Source organism: Oreochromis aureus, linkage group 13 (genome assembly GCF_013358895.1).
Source record: "Oreochromis aureus strain Israel breed Guangdong linkage group 13, ZZ_aureus, whole genome shotgun sequence".
Lineage (NCBI taxonomy): Eukaryota > Metazoa > Chordata > Actinopteri > Cichliformes > Cichlidae > Oreochromis > Oreochromis aureus.
Genome location: NC_052954.1, coordinates 23,296,223 through 23,308,350, shown reverse-complemented (window position 1 = coordinate 23,308,350; position 12,128 = coordinate 23,296,223). Strand labels below are relative to the sequence as shown.

Below are 12,128 nucleotides of genomic sequence, written 5' to 3'. Positions count from 1 at the left end.
AAAAAAAAAGAAAGAAAAGGAAAGAAAAAGTGGGCAAATTGATAGACACTTGCCTGTGGGACAGGGGGAAAACAGAGCTGGGAAGGTGGCCAACATAATGAATAGTGAAAGGAGGATATACAGTATTAAAGCCAATGAAGGGAGAATACAAGCCTGTTCCCTCTGGCTCATTGTTTGATTCATTCAGTTTCAATCACCCATGTGACAAGTGTACATATGTTGGTGGTGCACCTGTATGTTATATCCATCTGGCTAGGGAATACTACAAATTGAAAAGTTGGTGATACCCAGATGGCTGGTGTAGTTAGCAGAAAGCAAACATTCTGTGTAAGGAAACAAATCAGTTACCAAAAAGTGCCAACAGAAAAAAAACCCTACTGTTACACCAAATGTTATTTAAAAATACAAGTTATCATTCAAGAAATCTTATTGTGTTGTAGCTCTGTGGCAGATCATGCAGTTACTCCCATGAGAGGATCCCCTGACAACCTGTCACACGGCTACAAACACACATACTGGAGCAATAATCAACTCTGAAGAGGTGAAGGGCGTGTGCTGCGTCACAATGTGGGTCTCCTATCCTGGAAAAACCTCTCTGCTACAGTGTCCCACATTCCCATGCAGACACACGTGCTCAAACAGACTCTGCCACAGAAGTGTCTGGCAATGCCACCTTCCTAATCTGTCTCACAAACACGCATGTGTATAGATGCAAAAATCACACACTTACACACAGATGAAAAAAAAAAATCAGGTCAGCATGTGCAGGCAGGGCAACCAAAGCCTCTTTGCCCTGGAGGGGGTAGTGACTACGCCTGTCTGTGTGTGTTTAATGGGTGGTGATTAGACTACGGGTTTTTGCAACTGTCAGTGGCCTCACAACCTTTTCAGTTTCATTCATATCTACAGTTGCAGGTCACTACCACACAGCAGCAAACTCACACAGCAAATGTGGCAAATACTTGTTCACCTGGGTCATCTCAACCATCACTCAGCCAATGAAAGTTATAATCAGTAAGCTGCTGCCTGTTTATAGAGATGCTGAAAGGAAAAATAACACTGTTGAGGTTTCGACCTTTTATTAACCGCAAGGCAAGTGTGTCAAAAAATTCAAACAAGTGGAGAGATAGATGCTATAAGACCTTAAAACAGTCAAATAACTACAAATCAACAGGCAAATAATGTCCTATCATCAAGGCCTTGAAAGTATTAGCATTCAGATGTGTATTGTCTATATTGATTTTTCTATACTTTCAAATATACAATAACCCCATTTTTGTTGGCTGAATAATTTCAAAGTGAATGGCCTTTTACTAATTTCTACGCACAAAATAGACTTCCTAACTGGCTCTATTCCAATAAAAAAGTACAAAGACAAAGGTCAGCACAGCAGAGCCACAAATAAACAAAATCCTAACTGACTGACACACATTCAGAAGTAGCGCAGTAAACCGTGCAGACCATCTGTCAAACGCTCATATCTGGAGACTTGCCCCTCCCCCACAGCCAAGTACTGCTAAATAAGTAAATATCCCTTTGCTGAAATCAAGTGAGGTCTGAACTATAACTAAATGGTTTTTATGTGATTCCAATAGTAAAATAGCCTAGGAATAGTCCAGCTGTCAGGATTATTAGCATCCTTCCCTGAACTGAAAAATGATGTCACGGGAAAGCAAAATATTGCAGAGGTTTACAGAGTGAAGCTCTAAAAGATTACATTCATCTCGATGTCCAAAGCATCATTATATCATTATCATAAATTATCTGTGATATACAAAAGCAAGCAGAAGAAGGGTTGACACGAGTAAGCTTAAACTAGAAAAGACAGAGACAGGCGCGTAAGTGCAATTAGAATGGGAGAAACAGAAGGACGAGACTCAAGGCACACTTTTCCCACAGAGAGATCCTCTGCTGGACGGGCAGCTTAGCATCCCAGCAGTGATCCCTGTGTGTGAAATGAACAGTAAAGTGACATGACATCTTTTCTTCCTCTCTGTCCCAGAGGGATGGTGCACTTTATTTCATCGTGACAGTCAGGGTATTTGGCCTTCCTTCATTTCAAACTCAGAGGACAGCCATGCAGAAAGCACCCGGTAGAGGAGCAGGAAGGCTGAAAAATTTGATCTGGATTAGTAAGGTCGTTCATTTCTCTTCTGGCAAAGCTTTCACTTTTGATGCGCACACATGCACCCAAACTAAAGAGATGCATTCTTCAGGAGTAACAGGATGGATGCAGATAGGATGCGACAGCCTGGAGCGATGATCTATTGGGTCATTGGGGCTACGCATGAATGGAGGTGCTCTACTACACACAGTAAATCCCCATTCCTGCTGTTTATCCCCACAGCTAATCTGTCCCCAACTCCCAGTGCTCATAGTTCCCTATCATTACAAAGCCTCCATACCATCTCTCTACAGAGCAGTATGTCAAGCTACATCCATCTTTTTTTCCTCTTCTAGCTTTCTATCAGCAGACTTTTAATAATTTAAGGGATGAGAAATTTATTTGACTTTATTCAGACTCTGCAATAAGTATACTACAGCATAAGCGATGTCAAGGAAGATGCAATGTTTCTGGTGGGATTCGTATCAATATTTTTACTAATATCCTCATGCACTAACCTTACAATCCAAAGTCAAGTATTAGTTACCACCGTGGTATCTCAGACATGAGATTCATTCATTCCTGTCTTTCTAACAAAAATATTGTTAGGTCATTTTTAAAGTGTCAGATTTTAAGCAGCGTTTAAGTTGAAGGGGTTGAAAGCAGCAACTATATTACCTCATGTGGGACTGAACAAAAACAATAACATCATAAAAATAAACAAATCTGTAGCCTACTACTCTACTTTCCATCTTTTTTAATCTGTCTCTCCTGTTGCAGATTAATTTAACTCAACTGACACATTATCCTTGTCTGAAGAGCACAGTATGTCATCCAGCCTGCTCTACTGTGTGAGAATAAAGCTCTGAAGTGTATGGGCCACACCAGCCATGCCCAATCAACCTCTATCTTAAAGCAGTTTTACCATCATCTCAGTCATTTAGGAACTGTGTCAACCAACTAAATTACATTTTAACAACGAAAATGTACAGCCTAAGCAACTTCACACAGCACTGAATCAAAACCAAAGTGCAACCTCATTTGCATATATTGACTGAGTCTAGAGTCTCACTGGAGTAATAACTAGGCCAGTCATCTGGACAGAGCAGTTGTGGGTCATAGCTGTGTCCCTGAAGAGATTAACAGAGTGCCATTAGAGGAGGCTAATAGAATGAGACAGGGATGAAAGTAACGCTGGCGCTAGACTAATGTGTATTGAGTGAAAGCAATACTGGGAAGAGCTGCACTGATGTTAAAGGATGCTAATCCAATGACAAAGCACTGACGATTTGGTAATGTTCTATACTAAAACGTGGCAGATCAAATGACAGAGTGCAACAGAGGAAACAGTGAGTGCAAGAGAGGAGGAGCAAGATAAGGTGTGGCAAGCCACGGCACTGAGATCTACAGCTAGACCACAACAAGCAAAGACAAAATCACATCATCACATCAATGCATCTTTCAGTGAGAGTCATCTAATCTAGTTCCTAATGTGCATCACAGAAAAGTAGATTAAAAACTATTACCTTAACTTGGTGAATTTATGTTGAGTTGTTCATCATTTTTATCCCCAAATTAATCAACAAGGGGAGAAATAAATGCAGTCAAGTGGATCTACACTTTGTTTCCTCCATCATCTAAACTGAAAGTGAGGTAGCAGCAAAAGAAAGTAGAGCACAGGAAAAGGAAGACACACTTCAAAGGTTGAGCTGTATGCTGCCCTGCTCTGTCTTTGCATGTGTGCCTGAGTATGCGTGTAAAGTGACGTGTGTGGCGCGCGTGCTGATGGGTGTGTGGGTGGAGAGAACAGAATGAGGGCGTTAATATTTGATGGGGAATCTTTTAGGGGTCCTACTCAGTGTGCTGTGAAAGGAGAGGAGAGCAGAGGAGAGAAAACACACCAAAAACATGATTCGCAATATGTTAAAAAGCCTAAAAACTAAATTCACATAATCGCCCCCAACACAGGAAAGCTTATCTACAAGCTGAAGAAGCAATTTACAGAATGCTGCTCTATGCTATCATGAGATCACCAGAGGGAATAATCAAGGAAACAGATCCTGCCTCCAGTAAAGAGGAATATACTGTGGCTCTTGTAAAGCTCCACTGTGAATTCAATTTACCTCCACTCATTTCATGGTCAACACAGCATACTGGTTCCATTCAGTCAACCATTTCTGCTAAGTGCTGGCACTAAAACCATTCGAGCACTACCACTTCATCCTGTTGTGTCTGTGATCTCACATGCCTTGATAAGTCCCAGCATGGAGTCTAAAGCAATGGTCATTATAACAGCAGCAGAACTGGAGGCTAACATACAGCATTTCTAAAGCATAAATAAGGTTTTACTTTGTTTCACTCAACGCTTTTGTTAAACGGCTCAATATAAATCAGCTGTTCTGCCCGTATGCGATTACACTGGAGGTGCAAAGTACATAACTGTCAAGCTAATTTGAGCCAAAAATACTTTCTATTAAGGCTGAATGGCAGAGGAGGATACTGTTGTGATGCGACACTGATTTGGGATATATTTCATACATTCAACCATCACACTGCCAAAGAAAGTCTGAACCAAACTGAGTCATACTGCTGACTAGTCACGACACACAGAGACACCTTTTGAAAAGTTCTCCTAATCTACCCTGAGTCATCTTTTAAAAAAAATACCCCTTTCTGAGGTGTCATGAGCTGTGGAAGTCTTGGTGGCACTTATATAACTCTAATTATGTTCTCTGTCATAACAGGACAGATGTCAGCTCTCCCATTCTACTAACACCAGGCTGTATATTCGAGGTTTGGTGTATACATATGACATGCATTGAGGGACATTTCTCCGTCTTCTCCGTCCCTCCTTACATGACCTTCAATTGAACCATGCTGTGAGAACACTGCAGTGCAGCTGACAGCCCCATTTAATTCTCAACTTATGATTGGCCACAAGGGTGAGAACGGCTGATAAATGTCACCAAGCAACAGCACAGGTGTCAGTCATTGTCAGCGAGGTCATTAGAGCTGTTCAAAAGCAGTCAGAGCCTGGTTTTTGAAGTAAGTCCACAGAACACCATATTACTGTGTGGTCATACAAGCTAGGCACTGAATAACTATACCACTGGGCAACCTGCAGTTTCAATTTAGTCATAAACGAGTAAAAATGTGGCTCATATGAAGTCACTGCACAGTGAGGGGTTTCTGTCAGGGAAGTATTTACACCTACGATCAAGCCCAGAGGATTTCAGTGCAATTTAGCGTTGCACTTGACTAACACTATCCCTCTAGATTAATGCTAACCTGGATTTTTCTGATGATACAAGGCATGTGTGAAATCACTAGGACGAAATTAGTCGTAAACAGGTATACAGTGGTGCACTGAAAACCTCCTGCTCCTTGCTTTGGTTGTTAGCAGGTTGCTGTGGTCGCATTAGATTGCATGGAAGATGCTGACTCGTCTGTAAATACACACAATCTGCACAATCCACCAAGCACAACCTTTACTTTTAAAGTAAACATTCTCAATTTCTGGTTTCTGGTGCATTTTTTCAAGTTTTACCAAAGCTCCAGACAGCAAATGGCATGTGTCTGCAGATAAACTGGCATCTTTAATGCAAACTATGGCCTAATGTGGCAATCTGCTAGCAACCAAAGCAATCACAAAGATGTTTTTGGTGCAGCACCTCCTTTGAAACTGATTTCACCTTGTGACAGCCAGCAACCTCCAGAAACCACTCACCATCCAGGTGAAGAACCGGTAAACATTTCTTCCAAGCAAGGGTGATACAGACTGGTCACTACACCTGTGTACTGAGGCCTTAATTACTAGATATGACACAGATTTGATAACTTAAAGGTTGTAGTTGTTTTTTTCTAACCCATTCATTCATTTATTTCCTTTCATTTATCCAATTCAGGGTTGCTGATGGGCTGTAGCCTATCCCAGCCGCCACTGAACAAGAGGTGGGGTACACCCTGGACAGGTCGCCAGCTAACACAGAGAGACACGTAACCAGTCACACTAACATCCACACCTATGGCCAATTTAGGTGATCAATTTAACCTAACCCATTAACTGCATGTCTTTGGAAGGAAGCTGGAGCAACAAGAACCAAAAGGACCCAGCCAGCCAGTGGATTCGAACCTAGTAACCTAGTAACCTTTCTTTACTATTTTGGAGCTAAATCTAGTCATTGGCAAACATATTCAGTTTCTTTACAACCATGTTTAAAGACATAAGAAACACAAAAACATTAGCGAGTATTTGCATCTATAACTGAGGGCAGAAAAACAGACCAAAATCTCTTTGGCTTACTAATATGCGAAAGATAACATGTTACTCAAAAACTTTAAACATCAATGCAATCAGAATGGCATTATGACTAAACTTGTCAGCAAGGAGTCCATAAGCAAACAGCATGAACACTAAATGTCCATCAAATGAGGATCACTTTGTAAATCTTTATCAGCAGCACTCAATTCACTGCAAAACATTACACAAAGTACTTACTACTTACTTACTTGATAAACTAAGAAAATATCTACAGTGTAAATCAAGAGCACAGAGGAAGTATGTTATGCTCCTGCACAAATATTTGTGATCTGAAGTTAAGATTACACAGAAAAATGAATGAAAAATGAATTCATGTGCATCAACACTTTAATGACCATTAACATTAAATTGACCCTAAAAGTATAAGTGTTACATTCAAACTCATTTTCACTTTTTTTTTTTTTTTACTACATGATAAATGCACAATTTTTGGAACAACTTGGAACACAAACACATAAATTTACACAGTGTCCACAACTCAGGGTCACAGTCGGAGTTCATGGCTATTTTCACAACCTCCTGATTTAGCCCAAGTTATTCTCTGGATGCTATCAGAGCAATGGCATAACACTCTTTACTTTATCAACAACTCTTAACACAGACATGGGATCTCAAAATTTCCAGCTTATCTTAGGGCCTCCCCCATGGAGTCGTTGACTGGAACAGTCAGTTAGAAGAATCCCACCTAAAAAAAACCTGTTCCTCAGTAAACTGAGCCTTCACCCACACAAAGGACGAAGGCTGACGATGTGAAGTGAAGTGGATATGCTGCTACCCACATGACATATGAACAGAGTATTCTCTTCATCTGTCTCAAGTAAGCTTGCTAGAAAATTAACAAAGAACACAGGGCATACACACTTTACAATGTTACTTGCTGGCACTAGACCTTATTCGCTGTGTACATGTTTGGCACACCCACACTATCTTGTGGAAGAAGGGGATTCTCATTGTACACAAAAGAGCAAAAACAACTCTGACTCATGCACCACTTTGCTGAGAGAATAAGCACAAAAAGCACATTTTGTAAATGCAAACAGGCCTGCTTTACCCTATACCACCTCTAACCTCTTCCTTACTAACCCTCATGGGACATACAAAGCAGAAAGAAATCAAGACAGGACAGAACTGTGGCTTTTAAAAAATAAAGCAATGTTTTCCATGACAGCCAACAGAAAGGTCGCAAAGATGAGACATACGTCTAAACAGTAAGCTTTTAATAGTTGTTCCTATTGGATTAATCCCGTGAATGGATGGTACAATGCTATTAGGTCAGCTTCCTCTATGACCCACTTCCCTCTTTCCTGTGCCGCCTCCTTTTCTACTAACTCTATCAGGCTGGCTGTCTCAACAAACACTTCTCCCAATCACTACTTTTTTTCTTTAGACAGCACATTTTTATTTAGTAGTTATCAAACAGTCTCTGTAAAGCCAGGAAGAACAAAGCATCCACACATCAAATGCGGCCACTGCTGGCAGTTAACGTTCGCAAAATGCTTTGTGTCCATTTTCTCATCGTCTGTAAATATTAAGTCAACTGGAGGGGAACCTGTCTGAAAGAGTCCTGAGATAATAGAGAAACATTTCCATTCACCTCAGGAGCTTTGTGGAATAAAGTGAATGGATACTCGTACTTCTATGTCCCCCTGCTGTGTAATTTTCTTTGAAAAACAGAAAGGCACCATAGCACAATGAAATCCATTATCTGCTCAAGTAAGATGATGCTATTGCGGCTGAGCCTGCCACGCAAACAAGAGTATCTGAATATCACATTCATGTCTGTGCAGGTAATTGCCAAGGCTGACATTTGGAACTGCATTTCTTTTTCCCTTTAAGGAGGGTATGAGTAATGAGTCAAATCTCACAATTACACAACCATCAGATCCAGAAAAGGAAATGCACTATGTAAAATAATACTACTTATAAAGTGAAAGTTTCCCTAGGGAAATAAAAGTTTAAGAGTGACATGATACGGCACTGCTGAAAGGCTAAAAAGGGACGATGTGCCAAATGAAACTGGTGCAGTAACATGAGTACAGAAACACTCGGGCAGCTTTCATGAAATGGGCACCACTCTGGAAATAAGCCATCGTGTCTGAGAATAACACCCATTTTCAGCAGATGCTTGCAAATTACAGCCAGTCCCATATGGTAATTGAGAATGACTCAGCAGTGATTGTGGAGGCAGGCAGAGAGCAAATGTTCAACCTCATAACAGAGTCCACAATCCTCAGCACATGGCCGGTGTCTGATCCTGGGGACATAACCACTCTATATCACATGACTCAAAGCCATGAAGGATTACCGAAGGAGACTTAAGAGTTTGAAGGAGAGTGATCGCACGACCTGTTGTAGTGAAAGTTAAATTAGATTATATCACCCCATGCCAAACTGAGAGTAACTAAAGGAAGGCCATACAATCCATGCACAATTCATTCAAATATTCAGATTCTGATTTGTTTGTTATTCATGTGGTTCAGTTTGTCACTCACTTTTCCATGGCTCACACACGAGCTCATTTTTTTCCAGGAACTATTCTGTTAAAAGTTACTCATGCGTCCCACATAATCAAATGAGCAAAATTTAGCAATAATTTATGTAGTTTTGAAGGTGGCTTTTTAACCATTTCAGCTAGCCATGAATACATGATTAGATTTTTTTTTATTACTATTTATACAGTAATTATTGTACTTGGCAGTACACAGGTCAGCAGGACTTTTGAGGGGGACTGTATATGAAAGTAGCACATGTCAACAGAGACAAATACCTAATATGCTTAAAAAAAACAAGCTTAGAAAGCTGGTTAACTATTTTTTCGATGCTGATTTTCCATAAACTTTGATATTATTCCAAAGATAAACACCAGAAATGTTAATTTATGCACTTCTGTTGTTTTCTCTGCCATCCTGACACCAGGATCATGCTATAAACCAAACAGCATATTTTGTGTTTTGTTAAACCTCTAATGAATGTACAGCATACACATTTAGTAGGTTAAAAGTTATAACAATTTTTTTGTTTTGTTTTTATTTCATAGAAAGCAATGGGACTTTGTCACACTGACTCACTGAAACACATGAACTGACCACTCTACACAGCCTGTGCTTTTCCACATATGCCACATGGATCTGTCCACTGTAAAACATGCCACTTCCGTTTTAAGTCAATATCTTAATAATATGACATCATCCAGCCAGCAATTACACACATCTGCTGTCAACGCCCTGCACTGTGTTCATAATTATACCTGGTTAAATACAATATTTGGAGAAAAAGAACACAAGGGCTCTTCAACCAACTGAACCACTCCCAAACACTTAACTGATTTTATTTACTGATGCTTTATAGAAGAGAAAATATCAACCTACACAAGCTTACAACAAGAAATTTCCGGCACATTACCTTCTAGTGCATGCAAAATTATGATTTATCTCCCAACTCAGCCATATGATCGTTCATTCTTCTTCTCTCAGTATTTCGACATTATCTTTTCATACTTTCAAAGGCTTTCCCTAAAGATGCCTAAAAGGGCCTTGCTGATCTTTGAAGGACACTTTAACTCCAAGGACTCTGTGTTTATCCATCAGAGATTCTGTGTCAACACTTTACTACGTATGGAGCTATTCCAATCCTGTAAACATCTGCAGTCTTACCGAGGGAATAACAGAACTGATAAGCGTGGCTAAGTATAGCTCTAATGACAGGCCACATACAGCGAGAGAAGAGGGCAAAGAGGATCAGAGAAAAGTCAAAGTCAAATCAAGTTCCTTGGCTCTATGAGGAACACATATGAAAACCTGCACAAAACCACAACCAATAGTCAATGTGGTTGAGCATAAATGTCAGAAAACCAGAGATGTGGACTAAGTATAACACCCACAGCAGACAGGACTGGAAACAGCTCGTGTCTTAAAGTATAAAGAGTTGTGTAAGGCTCATCTTGCTTAACGCTTACGTCTTCATCCTGCACCTGTGATTTCTGGTATTACTGTATAAATAACACTTATCTGTGCTGTACACAGTGATTTTTCAGCATTTTACGATCCTGTCACCCTCAAGGTTGCACTTCAAGAGCGCTATGGTGTCTTGGAATGACTGTTACTCCCAGGGTAGTGGGACAAATGTGTGATTTCACAAACAGCCACATTACAAAATACACTGACACTGACAGTTAAGGCAGACCAAAGAGACACAGCAGTTTGGGTGGTCCACTCTTCAGCAGACGTTCAGCTGTTGTAGAGTGGAATCAGATTGTAAACACACCCTCAGCCAAGGTGGCGCTCCAGGATCTTAGCCAACAGGTGTCCAACGTACACACTCATGGATCAGCATGTGCGTTCGTGTTTGTGTGTGCGTGACCCCACCCTAACACCGGGCAAACCAGACTGATGTTCATCTCACTTACACTAAGGGCAATCGGTCACGCCTTATCCTAATGTGTACTGGCGCTGATGCCACGGTGCTTTACACTGTCTGGCCTGTTATAGATCACAGCCTAAAATGGCACAGACACACACACACACACACCTCATGGTAAAGACTTGAAATGTCAGCAACTACAGTCGAGGTATAAAAATATGAATTTGAAGGCTCCACTGCACGGTAGCTTATAAAAACCCTGCTTGAATTTACACCCTTGTCTGCTGCATGTAACTTTAAGATCATCTATGAGTCTAATCCTAGCATGTCCATGAGCAAGGTATCTCAATGGTAAATCTCAAGGAAGCCAGATTTCCCTTTAAGCATTAACTATTTAGGCACCCAACAGGCTGTGAGACACGTCAAGCAGCAGTGCTCCAGAGTAGCTAAAATTTCCAATTTCTGTTTGTATTATGTAATAAGGAACATTCCTATGGTACACAAAGGTCTTATCATCCTTATTCACGGTACAGTGACTCTTTCACGGCATGTTATGACTGTGGAGGGTGTTGTTGGAAAGCATGGCCTCTTCTGCCTCACAGATGAAGACCAATTCACATCTTTGCAAATAAGGGCTCTGTAGGCACACATACTGGAAACAGTTTCTATTGTTGTCATGTCATTTCACAGCTAAAACAAGACTTGTGTAAGCTAATACGGACTGTCCATTGGACTGTCATTAGACTTACCTAAATGATGCCGTTACAAGCGTGTTTATAGCCCCATGGTTGGTTGAGGGAACCGTCCACTTGTTCGTTGTCTTATAAACAACATGATGTTACAAAGTGAGCGGCCGAGCAGAGGTAGCAAGTCCTACAGTTTGCGTTTGAAACTAGCTCACCGCGGAGATGCACTGGTGAAGTTAAGGCTAGCCCGTAGCCTGTAATCATTACACAAGTTCAACGGTTATCGCTACAGCCGATGCATCACAAAGACTTATTTGTACCAAACAAATCGGCAAGCTTACAAAAAGTGCTTGAAGAGAGCTTATATATAAATAAATAAAATAACTCGTCTTTCTCTGAAGTATTTCCAGCATACCGTTAAAAACAGCCCAAAGCAACTGTACCACTATCCGTGAGTTACACTGACAGCAAACATCGACCAACTGATGATACCGACACTGAAAACGGGTTGTCCGTAAAGCGGCAGGCGAGCTTTAACGACAACACGGCCATGTGGACCGAAAGAAATCCTCACACGAAGCAATACCTGGGCTTAACCACAGGAGGAACCCCCCGCACGGTTCAGAGTACAGACGGAGTCCCCCCAAAGCGACTTCTC

The 12,128-nt window shown here is 40.9% G+C and overlaps 1 protein-coding gene across 2 annotated transcripts in view; it reads right to left on the bottom strand.

Moving 5' to 3' along the window:
* ccser2a (coiled-coil serine-rich protein 2a) overlaps positions 1 to 12,113 on the bottom strand; it is a 59,010-nt gene extending 46,897 nt beyond the window's left edge. The window contains exons 1-2 of one of the 2 annotated variants that reach the window (XM_039621570.1): positions 11,886 to 12,113; positions 11,534 to 11,724 (exon numbers count right to left, since the gene is read on the bottom strand). The gene's annotated coding sequence lies outside the window, so the exon portion shown is untranslated. Of the gene's footprint in view, positions 1 to 11,533 lie in introns of both variants that reach the window. The other variant, XM_039621571.1, reaches the window with a different exon arrangement.
* Between the last annotated feature and the right edge of the window lie 15 nt (positions 12,114 to 12,128).